The 12,507-nt window shown below is 41.5% G+C and overlaps 1 protein-coding gene across 2 annotated transcripts in view; it reads right to left on the minus strand.

Moving 5' to 3' along the window:
• CRACDL (CRACD like) overlaps positions 1-12,499 on the minus strand; it is a 78,059-nt gene extending 65,560 nt beyond the window's left edge. The window contains exon 1 of one of the 2 annotated variants that reach the window (XM_042456033.1): positions 11,948-12,499. The gene's annotated coding sequence lies outside the window, so the exon portion shown is untranslated. Of the gene's footprint in view, positions 1-5,775; positions 5,825-11,947 lie in introns of those variants that run through there. The other variant, XM_042456034.1, reaches the window with a different exon arrangement.
• Between the last annotated feature and the right edge of the window lie 8 nt (positions 12,500-12,507).

Below are 12,507 nucleotides of genomic sequence, written 5' to 3' on the forward strand. Positions count from 1 at the left end.
TAGATTGTAAGCTTGAAGGTAGGTAACCATCTAATTAATAATAATAATAATAATAATAATAATAATAATAATAATAATAATAATAATAATAATAATTTGTTAATTTATTAACCGCTTTTCCTATGATCAAAGCGGTGTACAGAAATCGTTAAAAACAGACAATAAAAACAGTAGAAAAACCACATCTTAAAAATACATAATTAAAATGAATTAAATGCAACAAAAATTTCAAAAACATCCAATAATACTATAAAATCAAGAGTCATAAATGCTATACTACAAAATCAATAGAGGAATATATTCTTAAACGGAATTAGGAGGGAAGGCTTGAAGGAAGAGATGAGTTTTTAAAGTCTTCTTAAAGGCTTCCACCGTTCCACTAAGGCAGATCCCTTCAGGTAAGGCATTCCATAGAGAGGGCACCACAGCCGTAAATAATAATTGTAAGCCGCTCTGAGAGCCTTTATGGCTGAAGGACAAGATATAAATACAGTAAATAAACAAACCATTGAGTGGTGTCAATCTTGGAGTGTGTTCTTTTCACCAATATACTGATGATACACAGCTCCATTTTCCATCTTCAGAAGGTGTGGAATCAGTACCAGGCTGCAACAATGGACAGCATGTGCTCCAATAAGCTAAGGCTCACTTGAAAAATATTCAGATGCTGTTAGTGAGTGGCTTTTATGATCACACAAGTGGAGATCAGAAACAGAATTCAAGACAGAGTTACATTCCACTAAGGGATCATGTTCATAGATTTGGTTTCTTCTGAATCCACTGCTGTCACCTTGAGGTGCAGAGTAGCGTCAGTGTCACAGAGAGAGCACTTTCTATCCAATTTGGCTGGCGGCCCAGCTATATCTCTATCGTCTGGACAAAAACAACCAGGTTGCAGTGTTTTATGCTCTAGTAACCTCTAGGTTCAATTACTGCACTGCACTAAACACAGGTCTGCCTTTGAAGACAGCTCAGAAAATGCAGCTAGTGCAAAATGGAGCAACCAGACTGATGAATGGTACCAGAAGATCTGGACATATAAGCGCTTGAGATCATGACTTGCTGTCTTCCTCTGGGTGCCCCTTCTGGGATGCTCTTTCCAGGAATGCCTGCCTGGACCCAAGAATATAATCTTTTTCACCATCACACTAAGACATTTCTCTATACCAAGATGTTTCATGGGATGTGCCTGGACAATTTTTAACTATCAATATTAAGCCAATTGATCATTCCTATAATTTGCTTTTTGGTGATGTGCCATTTTATATTATATATCATTTTATTTTTGTATCTTTTTAATATTTTATTGATATAATATCTAGTTTTTGTTCTATTTTATTAGAAGAATAAAATCAAAGAAATGGAAACAACAAGGTTCCAAATCTTCTCCAGAGTTTGTCTCAAGCTACTTACAAATCCCTGGCATGTCCTTTGTATACCAAATATCATAGAATCATAGAGTTGGAAGAGACTTCAAGGGTCATTCAGTCCAACCCCTTGCCATACAGGAACATTGTATCAACGCACCCCTAACAGATAGCCATCAGCCTCTCTTAATCAGACATTGGGCCTGAACAGACAGGCCAGGGGTAGGCAACCTTTTTGAGCTGGGGGCTGGGTTGCTGTCCCTCAGACAACTGGGGGGCCCAAGCCGGGTGTGGAGCTTCCACCCTCCGGGGGCGGGGCCATATGCCAGGGGTGGAGCTTCCACCCTCCAGGGGCGGAGCCACACGCTGGGGGCGGAGCTTCCACCTATGCCCTGCAAGTAGGAGGAGGCGTGTGCCCGCCCTCTCCTCCTCGGTCCCTTTCTGGCCAAACACCCCCAACCTGCATTCCAAAACACACACAACAGCACATTTGTGCATTTCACATGGGTTTACTTAACATGGCCTCTTGCATATTTCAGAGGCTTATTGCATAACCAAACCCCTTGGGTTTAACACTTAGCATGGTTTAACATGGCTATGCATATTGAACATGTCAAGGTGGTTTCACTGTTATTGCACCAAGTGTACTTCTCAGAAGTGTGTACTTGGTCAAGGGACTTTGGTTTTTCTTCACTGCACATGAGTTTGTAAAAATCACAGCAATTTACATTGGCCTTACTTCAGAGGCTTGCTGATATCAATATCACCATTAAAAACCAAAAACACACAAAAAAAGGCATTTTGGAAAGTCACACTCTCTTGGCTTCAGAAACAGTGCGTGCATGCCTCTCAAGCTGACTCATATCATCATCATCATCATCATCATCATCACACTATCACTGTCAAAACAAGGGAGACTTGTTAGCATTAAAAGCACCCAAAACACACTTTGGAAGGTGACACTCTCAGCTTAAGAAACAGTGCCTGCATGCCTCTCAAGCTGATTTATATCATCATCATCATCATCACCACCACCACCACCACCACACTATCATTGTCAAAGCAAGGGAGACTTGTTAGCACTTAAAGCACACAAAATAAAATTTTAAAAAAACCTTGAGGCCTCTGGCCACTCACCACCTCCTCCTTCTGCTCCCCCTCCATCTCTTCCTCCTCCTCCTCCTCCTCCTGCTCTCCCCCTCCTCTTCCTCCTCCTCCTCCTCCTCCTGCTCTCCCCCTCCTCCATGCGCCGCGCGGCCTGGGGGCAGGGCGGAGGAGGCAGAGGAGAAGGAGGTGGGCGGCGCGGGGCCGCACAGGGAAGCAGGGAGGGCAGCACAGGGCCACACGGGGAGGCAGGGAGAGCAGCGCGGGGCCGCGCGGGGAGGGCGGCATGGGGCTTCCCCCTTTGCCTCCTCTGGCCCAGGCTGCGCAGCCCTCCTCTTCCTCCTCCACGCAGTGGAGGAGGAGGAGGGCAGCGCGGTCGTGCGTCCCAGGAGGAGGTGGAGGAGGAGGAGGCGGCGGCGGCGGCAGCAGGACCGGGCTGGGGCCGGTCCTGCCGCCTCCACGGGCTGCATCTGGCCCACGGGCCGGGGGTTGCTGACCTCTGAGAAAGGCCAAAATAAAGCTGCTTTGGGTCACATTGGAGGTATGCTTTTTAAATGCTGCATGCATCCTAAGAGTCCAGAAGCTGCTTCAAAGCTGCGCTCTAGTCCTTAGGAATGGAACATGGCTTTGGTGCGGCGTCCAGCTATACTGCTTTAAACTTTATTGTTCTGAACTATTTTTAAATAAATACTTTAAAGTGTATGTTTTACTTTGTTTTAATATGGTTAAAAGCTTAATTTTTAATGGTGACTTTTATATATTTTTAATTATGTTGTAAGCATTTTCATTACTATACAGTACTGCCTTGAATCCCAATCTTAGGAGAAAGGCAGGATACAAATAAAGATACAAATGATGGTTTTGTTTCATTCCATTCTCTTGTAGAGGAACAATAAAAACCCTCTTACATACTCTGGAATGCTGTAATTTCAAAAATAAAGTTCAGGGCCTAAAATTACGGTGAGCACAATACTTAACTACCATTGTATTCTGCTGTGTCAATGGGTTACTTTTGTGACTTTGGTTTAAAAATTAACATATGATTTCAGCCTTCCTTGACTGTAAGGGCACATAAATTAACATGCTGTGCCATTCTAACACAATGTCCTGTTTCATGAAGCCCAGGTAATTCAGAAATTAAGATCAAATGCAATTCTGCGATGAACAATCCAGTTGAATATACAGATCAAACCCTTTCTGATAATTTCTTCCCAGATGCCAAGAACTACCTGAGAACAAAGTTGCATTCCCTTATTATTCAAGAAATATCTATTGTGTTTTCAACATCTGTATTATTAAAGGGAAGGTTTACTCCCTTTAACATCACCCTTCAACAGCACACCTGACGGTATAGGATGATGGAAGTTGCTGTACAGAAAAATGACAAACGAATCTCTCTGGGACTTGACTTGCAGGACCAAGTTAAGAAATATAGGAATGAATGTATTTTCTCCTTTAAATTATAAAAAAAGCTAAATGAAATCACAATGAGAAGCTATAGTTAGTTTACATGAAACAAGATCAATATGTCTTTTGAAAAACATTTACAGACACAAACAAATTAATTTCCAATCTATTCAAGGAAGCAAAAAATGATATTTCAATGCCTGATTAGTACAGAATTTCTTTGTTTCAGAAAGTGCAACTGCAAAGCTACTGTATAGTCTTTCCTTCAATCATTACAAAGTTAGATGGATAGTGTAAGAATGTCAAGCCCCACCCTGCACCTTATCTTTACCCTTTACAGTATAAACTGCTGATGCTAGAATTTGCATAGATACCAACTAACTGGTACTTTGGAAGATCAACATCTCAAACAAACAGCAACTCCAAGAACTGTAATAAATCTTTAGAAGAGACAATCAAATTGCATCATGTTTCCTTGGAAGCATGTGATACTAGAAGTTCATACATCAAAAGCAATGGAAAAATATGAACTGATAATTATATTTTTATTATTTTGTAATTTGTGTGACTTATTTTATACCGTAACTTATAATATTACAATATTACCTACGAAGAAGAGAAGCCATCTTGAAGAGTTCAAGGTAGGGTAGACCCTAAATAAGCAGTCACTTTCAAATTATATATATATATATATTTGGAATTATTTCTGCATTTTATTATTGCACAGATACCTGAACTGTGTTGGTTTATTACAAATAGCTAATGAATATATTATATCCATAGTAGCTTCAAGTAGCTCCCTAAATGTGTAAGATCACTTAAACTGAATTTTGTTTATAAAAACACCTACCTAAGAGTTAGGCCTACTAAATTAAACAGGACCACTTATAGTCTTTAATACAAGGACAATCACCATGAAAAACACTGAGAAAGTATTTGTTTCTACTCACACTTTTTCATACATGTTTTGTGGGTTGCTGCGATGGGTCTAATAATACTGGCTTATCCAATTAATATTACACAGGTTCAAAATGTTTCCAGTTTAAAGAACCAAAAATAAAAAATAAGCAAAAAAGCTAGCTCCTTTCTTATTTGTTGTTTGGTTCAATTTACACCTGGTTAAGACTGCAAAAATAATCCACTTTGACACTGCTTTAACTGCCATGGCTGAATGCTTTAGAATTAAGGGATTTGTAGTTTTGTGAGACATTTAGCCTTCTCTGTCAGGGATCTCTGGTGCCACAACTACAATTCCCAGAATCCCTTACCATGGAGCCAGGGCAGTTAAACTGGTGTCAAAATGGATTATTTTTGCAGTGTGGATGGTCTCATGATGCCTCACAATACATACTACAGTTCCCAGAATCCCAACAGCATGGAGCCATGGCAGTTAAAGTGGTGTCAAACTGAATCATTTCTGCTTTGTGGATGCAGCCTACGAGAGAGGTCAGAAAACCAATTCTGCAGGTAAAGGTGTGTTTGAGGTAAAGAAGGCAACATTCCTTGTGTTCAAGGGGGAAACTAACCTGGTTTAACATACCTCAGAGTACAACAACAACAACAGTTTAAGGCACAAACACACAACCTTTCCAGCCTCTGGAGGAGGCGGCAGAGGAGGAAATGGCTTTCCCCAGAGGACTGGAGCCTCAGTCAGGGAGGACTCCAGACAGCTTCCTCTTACTAACTCTATATCCCAGTCTGGAGGAAAGGAAAGCCAGGCTGCAAGGCACCACTCCCCTGAAAAGCCAGCCTTGCAACTGAACTCCAGGGACTTGGTGGTGGCTGTGTGGCTTCAGGTCGTTTCTGGCTTATGGGGCCCTAAGGCAAACCTCTCCAAGTTCCTTCAGAAGGGGGTTTGCCCACTGTTCTCTTCTGAGGCTGAGAGAGTGTGACTCACCCAAGGCTCCCCCAGTGCCTTTCCACAGTAGACTCCAGGTCCAAAACACACTGCACAAATAATAATCCAGTTTGAGACCGCTTTAACTGCCCTGGAACTCAATGCTAGGGAATCCTGGGAGCTGTAGTTTTGTGAGCCATTTTAGAGTTTCCTGTCAGAACTCCGGTGCCACAACAAACTACAGTTCCCAGCAGGATCCCCTAGCATTGAGCCAGGGCAGTTCAAGCAGTCCCAAAGTGGATGCTGCTTCCTGCAGTGTGTGGCTTGGACCCCTGGTCTAGTGCCCCAGAGTGGTTCCCAGACTGTGGGCTCCTCCACCTTGGACTAGATCTGCTCCCAGACTTCCTGGCTGGGGCTGGGCATTCTGGGAGCTGAAGGGCAAAAATAAAAAGCAACAACAAAAAGAAGAGGAGCTAAGTTTGGGAATGGCTCAAACAAAGGCGCCTCGTTGGCTCCTACCTGAGGCTGGAGACCCAGAGAAGGCAGGCAGGCAGCAGGTGCAGCCTTTCCAGGCAAGGAAGGAGACTCACCTGGCTGGCCTTGGAGGCGGAGAGAAACACACACACCTGGAGGAGGAGCAGAGCGAGGAGGAGGAGAGGTGTTTCAGGCGCAACCTGGGGCCCTCTACCTGCCTCAGGCCCCAACCTGAATTCCCCTCTTTTATTTGCCCACTGGGACTCTGAGAATTACTGGGAATGTCATGCTAGTTTGTAAAAAAATAATATCTTTATTGATTTATCACACACTTAGGACATCATCCTAATATGAAACAATGCATCCTCGTGAAACATACTACCACACAAGAAAAATATATATATACAGCCGGCCCTTCTTATACATTGATTGTTTTTATACACTGATTCAAGCATCCACGGTTTGAAAATGTTCCAAAAAAGTATAAATTTCAAATACCAAACCTTGATTTTCCATTTTTTCATAAGGGACACCATTTTGCTGTGTCATATTTAATGGCACGTGAGCATCCACTGATTTTGTTATACACTGGGGATCATGGAACCAAACCCCAGTGTATAACAAGGGTCCACTGTACTGCTTTTAAGTGTATGATATAGACACATGTTCTGCATTTTCTCAGGAGTTAGAGTTTATTATTTTCTTATACAAATTCTATGAAGGTGAACTCTGCATCTGCAAAATTTCACTTCGATACTATATATCTCTTCCACTTGAGTCTACCTTAGTAATATTATTTATTATGTTAATTTATTATGCCAGATCATTTATTATTTATTATGCTAAATCACACCAGGATCTAGAATTCAAAGACATAGCCATGTTAATCTGTAGTGCAAGATCCCTTTGTATACCAGGGTCTAAACACTCTAAAGGCATCAGATCCCATTTGATGTTGGAAGCTAAGCAGGGTCAGCACTGGTTAGTACTTGGATGGGAGATTGCCAACAAATACCAAGTGCTGTAGGCTATATTTCAGAGAGAGGAACTGGCAAAAACTATCACTTCAGTATTCCTTCCCTAAGAAAGCACTATAAAATTCATGGGACTGATGTAAATCAATGGGCAATTTGAAGCACACACACATATACAAATCATCCCAGAAAAGCTAATGGTGAATCTATTGCAGCCTTTAAAAACCAGAGTAACTGCTACCTCCCAGAGGGCCTTCTCTGCAATTGCTCCCAAATTATGGAACGGCCAAATTGCCAGCTTAGACAGCTTTAAAAAAGTTGTCAAGACGGATCTCTTCCAGCAGGCCTTTCCTGAATAAAAGTGTCCAGCCACAAAATGATCGCCCCTCACATCATGTATTAGCCCACAGTTCTGTCCTCGTTATATTTTCATTGTGTTATTAACAGAGATTTTAATCTCCAATTTTAATTGTATCATGTTTAATCCTGTTTTAAGGGGGGGATTTGAAACATAATGTTGAACGTGGATATTTTAATGTGTTGGGAGCCGCTTTGATGTCTCGTCACAGAAAAGCGGGATAAAAATAAATTTTTATTTACTTATTTATTTATTATTAGTCCTAATGAGATTAACTCATATTTAAATCTCACCAAGGCCAATGCAATTTACTCTACTCTAAATGTGGTTAGGACTAGAGATCTATAGTCTAATACACAAAAAATACACCTTAAAACATTGATACAGCTGTATAATCATATTTTAGTTCATGTGTGAGGAGAGCAGTGAAAAAACTGCTGAAATATTTTGCAAGACAAGAACAATGTTGATAAAACTGTCAGCAAGAACATCATCATCATCATCATCACCATCACCATTTTACAATTTTTTATTGTTATGGTGAATGGCCGAACTTGTCTGCGCTCCATTATTACTTTCTTCTTGTTGCTGGCAGACTTACAGCAGTCTCATTGGAATGAATGCAAGGGGCCTCATCTGAAATTAGGAGGTTTGGGTGAAAGAATAGTTGAGTACAGTACTTCTGAAATCTGACTTTTCAAAAACACAGTATACAGAGGCTTGATACATCTACTGTTTTCTTAGCTAAGTCACGTGGGAAAGAACAAATTTTTGTTTAACATGTTAGCCATGTGCATACAATCATACAAAGAAGACAATAAACTTCATGTTTCCTCATGTTTCACCTTTGTATGCCCAACTGAATAATCAGTTTACGAAAACATTTGGCTTCTAAACCACATGTTCTTACAATAGCATTTGTATGGCCCACTTGATCCAGTGGCTCTGTCCATTGTTGGGCTCTTTCAGATGGAGCAAACATGTCAAGAGGCTGCTGGAAGTTGTGGCATTTGCTGGAATACTTCTTGTTTATTTTAAAGTCCCTCCAAAAAATGTGTTCTAGACTATTTTCTAGGAATTCCGATACCAGCTGAAACATTTAATTCCTTTCTTCAAGTGTTTTTTTTTATTTGAAGACATATTTGAACAAAAAAATGTTTCCTCCTCTTCAAAAATGCAGGTACAATTTTTGAGTGAAAAGCCCCTTTGCACTATAACCCTAGGGGGAAACATTCTAAAACTTCAGAGAGAAAATTAGCCCTTCAAACCATGGGACAACCCCAGATAACCATGCTCTAGCTTAAAACCAACCTTTGGAAGAGCCATCATACAGATACAAGAAGTCGCTACAAACAGCCCATGAAGAAGGATCAAATCATTAGCCTCCGTGGCCAGAAAGGAGCCAGCCATGGAATGCTCTGGAAGACACTAGGAAGGAAAGAATGTCCTTCATACAGTCTGACAAGACCAGTCAGAAATACGGACAGGGACAGGTAGGAATGGATTAAACCTTGAGAGGGACAATTGGAGAGAGGGCCAGTTAGTATTATCAGCCCTTATTTCTCTCATCTTCCCACTTGGGCCCTCCGCTCTGGTAGTCAAGGTATGCTGTCTCAGCCCAGGATTTTCTCTGCCCCATCTAGGATTCGCCCCTTTTCACTCGCTGCCCCTCACTCCTGGAACCTTCTTCCCCCGCGAGCAAGAGCCATCACTTCTTTAACCAGCTTCAAAACGGAGTTGAAGACCATCCTATTCAAAGAAGTGTTCCCAGGCATTGCATAATTGTCACTTGCTATTTGATGTTCTTGTTTGTTGCCTGTTTTATTGAACCATTTCCTGTATTGCTATGTATTTTATATGTATTATCCTATTATTTCTTAGATTGTACGCCATAAGCAAGTTTACTCTTTTATATTTATTGTTTTATGTACAGCACTGTACAAATCTACAGCGCTATATAAAGAATAATAATAATAATAATACTGAGAGTAAACAGATGTAAATTTTAGCTTATTCCACACAGAGAATATGTATTAAATACAGATGTATATATATGTGTGTGTCTGTGTGAATGAGACTATATAATATATAAATATATATATAGTTAGATATACAGAATAAAACACCGTAACAAATCTTATTTATATATACATCTATCCAAAGCTATTATTTATTAGAAAGCTTATAAACGCTAGCAACAAGACAAGCCAGATACTAACAATTGCAAGAATAAAAACACAATAATAATTATATGTACAATCATAAAAGGGTCTGCTGTCGCCCACCGATCTCTGCTTCGTCTTCTTGCAGGCTTTGGCCGTGGTTCCTGAAAAGGCTAACAGGGGACAGAGAAAAGGCAGAATTACTCAAGACCTCAGTCTTCTCAGAAAAGGAAAAGGATGCTCAACCTGAGGATACTGGAGCAGAGGACAGAAAAGGGATATTTCAGCACAGAATAAGTAAAGAGATAATACAGGAATATCTGCTTAATCTACACGAATATAAGTCTCCAGGACCAGACAAACTACATCCAAGAGTATTAAAAGAACTAGCAAACGTAATATCGGAGCCATTGGCAATAATCTTTGAGAACTCCTGGAGAACAAGAGAAGTCCCAACAGACTGGAGGAAGGCAAACGTAGTCCCCATCTTCAAAAAAATTAAAAAGGGGGGGAGAGGATCCCAACAATTATCATCCAGTTAGTCTGACATCAATACCAGGAAAGATTCTAGAGCGGATCATTAAACAGAGTCTGTGGACATCTAGAAAGCAATGCCATAATCACAAAAAGTCAACATGGGTTTCAGAGAAACAAGTTATGCCAGACAAATCTAATCTCTTTTATATATATATAAAATTACTAGCTTGTTAGATGAAAGGTATGCTGTCGATATAGTAGATGACAAAATTGGGGGCATACTTATCAAATTTGCAAATGACACCAAATTAGGAGAAGTAGATGTTTAGCCTGGAGAAGAGAAAGTTAAGGGGTGATATGATAGCCTTGTTTAAATACTTGAAGGGATGTCATATTGAGGAGGAAGCTAGCTTATTTTCTGCTGCTCCAGAGACTAGGACCAGGAGCAATGGATGCAAGCTACAGGAAAAGAGATTCCACCTCAGCATTAGGAAGAACTTCCTGACAGGCAGGGCTGTTTGACAGTGGAACACATTCCCTTGTAGTGTAGTGGAGTCTCCTTCCTTAGAGGTATTTAAGCAGAAGTTGGATGGCCATCTGTCACAGGGGATGCCTTGATTTAGATTTCCTGCATGGCAGGGGGGTTGGACAGGATGGCCCTTACAGTCTCTTCCAACTCTATGATTCTATGATTGGTTGACCTGCCAAACTCAAAGGGGGCTCAGCCATGGCTCCTCTTCTTCTTCGTCCTGGAGAGAAGTGACCAGGGGGGTGTCCAATGGGGCATCTGTCTGGGTCCAGGGCTATTCAACATCTTTATCAACAACTTGGACTAAAGAATTTGAGGTCATGCTTAAGAAATTCACAGATGAGACCAAATTAGGAGGAATAGCTAACACCCCAGAGAACAGGATCAAAATTCAAAATGACTCTATTAGAGTAAAAAGCTGGGACAAAGCTAACAAAATGAATTTCAACACGGAGAAATGTAAGGGGGTGAGAAAAAAATAAAATGTATAGATATAGGATGGGGGACACCTGGCGTTACATGTGAAAGGGATCTAGGAGTCCCTTTCACATGTAAAGTTGGACATGAGTCAATGATGCAATGCAGCAGCTAAATAGGCCAATGCGATTCTAGTCTGCATTGATAGAAGTATAGTGTCTAGATCAAAGGAAGTAATAGTGTCACTCTACTCTGCTTTGGTCAGGCCCCACCTGGATTACTGTGTCTAGTTCTGGGCACCACAACTCAATAAGGGTGTTGACAAGGTGGAGCATGTCCAAAGGCAACTCATGAACGTATGGCGCCAGATTCTCTACCTTCGTGGCTGTAGTCAGTAGCTTGTGACTCTGAGCAGCAGGAGAGACACTTGTCACTTTCTCAATGAGCAAAGAGACACTGTAATCTCTCAGATGAGGATTTTATTCATATAAGAAGTTCCACTGTGTACAACACTATATACATCAACACCATCCACCATCCACATCAGTAACAACCCACTTTGACGTGCACACTGCCTCACTCTCCCTCAGTGACAGCTGAGAATGGCAATTGACAGCTGCATCAACATTCCAGTCATGCACTGTTCATATAACTGCCATATATAACTGCCACTAGAGCTGTAAACAACTTGCACACCCATGTCATTTTCTCAGACCTGTTTACCATGGTCCTGACACTGGGGGCTGTGATAGTGTGACCCTCGAGGCGGAGGGAAACATTTTAGGCCAAGCGTACGTTTTGGGCATAACAAGCCCCATCAGGTGGCTAGAAACACACTTACTCTCAAGATACGTAGCTCCTGGAGTTCTTGCTGGTCTCCTCCTCCTTGCGTTTGTGGGATTCGAAGAGCAAGGCATGGTCCAAGGTGCTGTGCAGATATGTGAACCACTCCTTCAGCTTCTTGACATTTTTGTGGTGTTTGATAATGACTCCAATGGCCCTGGATGCTTTTGCCTGAGGTGACAAGGAGATTCTGGCCTTAGCAAGAGAACCAATCCTGTGGAACACCCGCAAAAGACGCAGATGGGAACCATTTGAATTTTGCAGAGCAGTCCTGTGAGGATCCGCAGGAAAGCCCCTTCCTTACTTGTTCTTCCATCTCCTGAAATAGGCAAAAGCGTTCAGTTGCTGTGAACACTAAGTAATGGAACGCAATGTCCAGGTCGCAGCGGGGAGAAGAAATCACTGCATGCATCAGGTTTTCACATTCCATGTAAACTGAAAAAACGAAGTCGCATACTTTTTGCTGGGATTCCGGCCCCCGAGAGAGACGATAGGAGCAGGGCCACCGGGGAGAATAAGATCATTCACTTACTCATTACAGGAGTAAAAAAAAAAAAA

Source organism: Sceloporus undulatus, chromosome 3 (assembly GCF_019175285.1).
Source record: "Sceloporus undulatus isolate JIND9_A2432 ecotype Alabama chromosome 3, SceUnd_v1.1, whole genome shotgun sequence".
Classification (NCBI taxonomy): Eukaryota; Metazoa; Chordata; class Lepidosauria; order Squamata; family Phrynosomatidae; genus Sceloporus; species Sceloporus undulatus.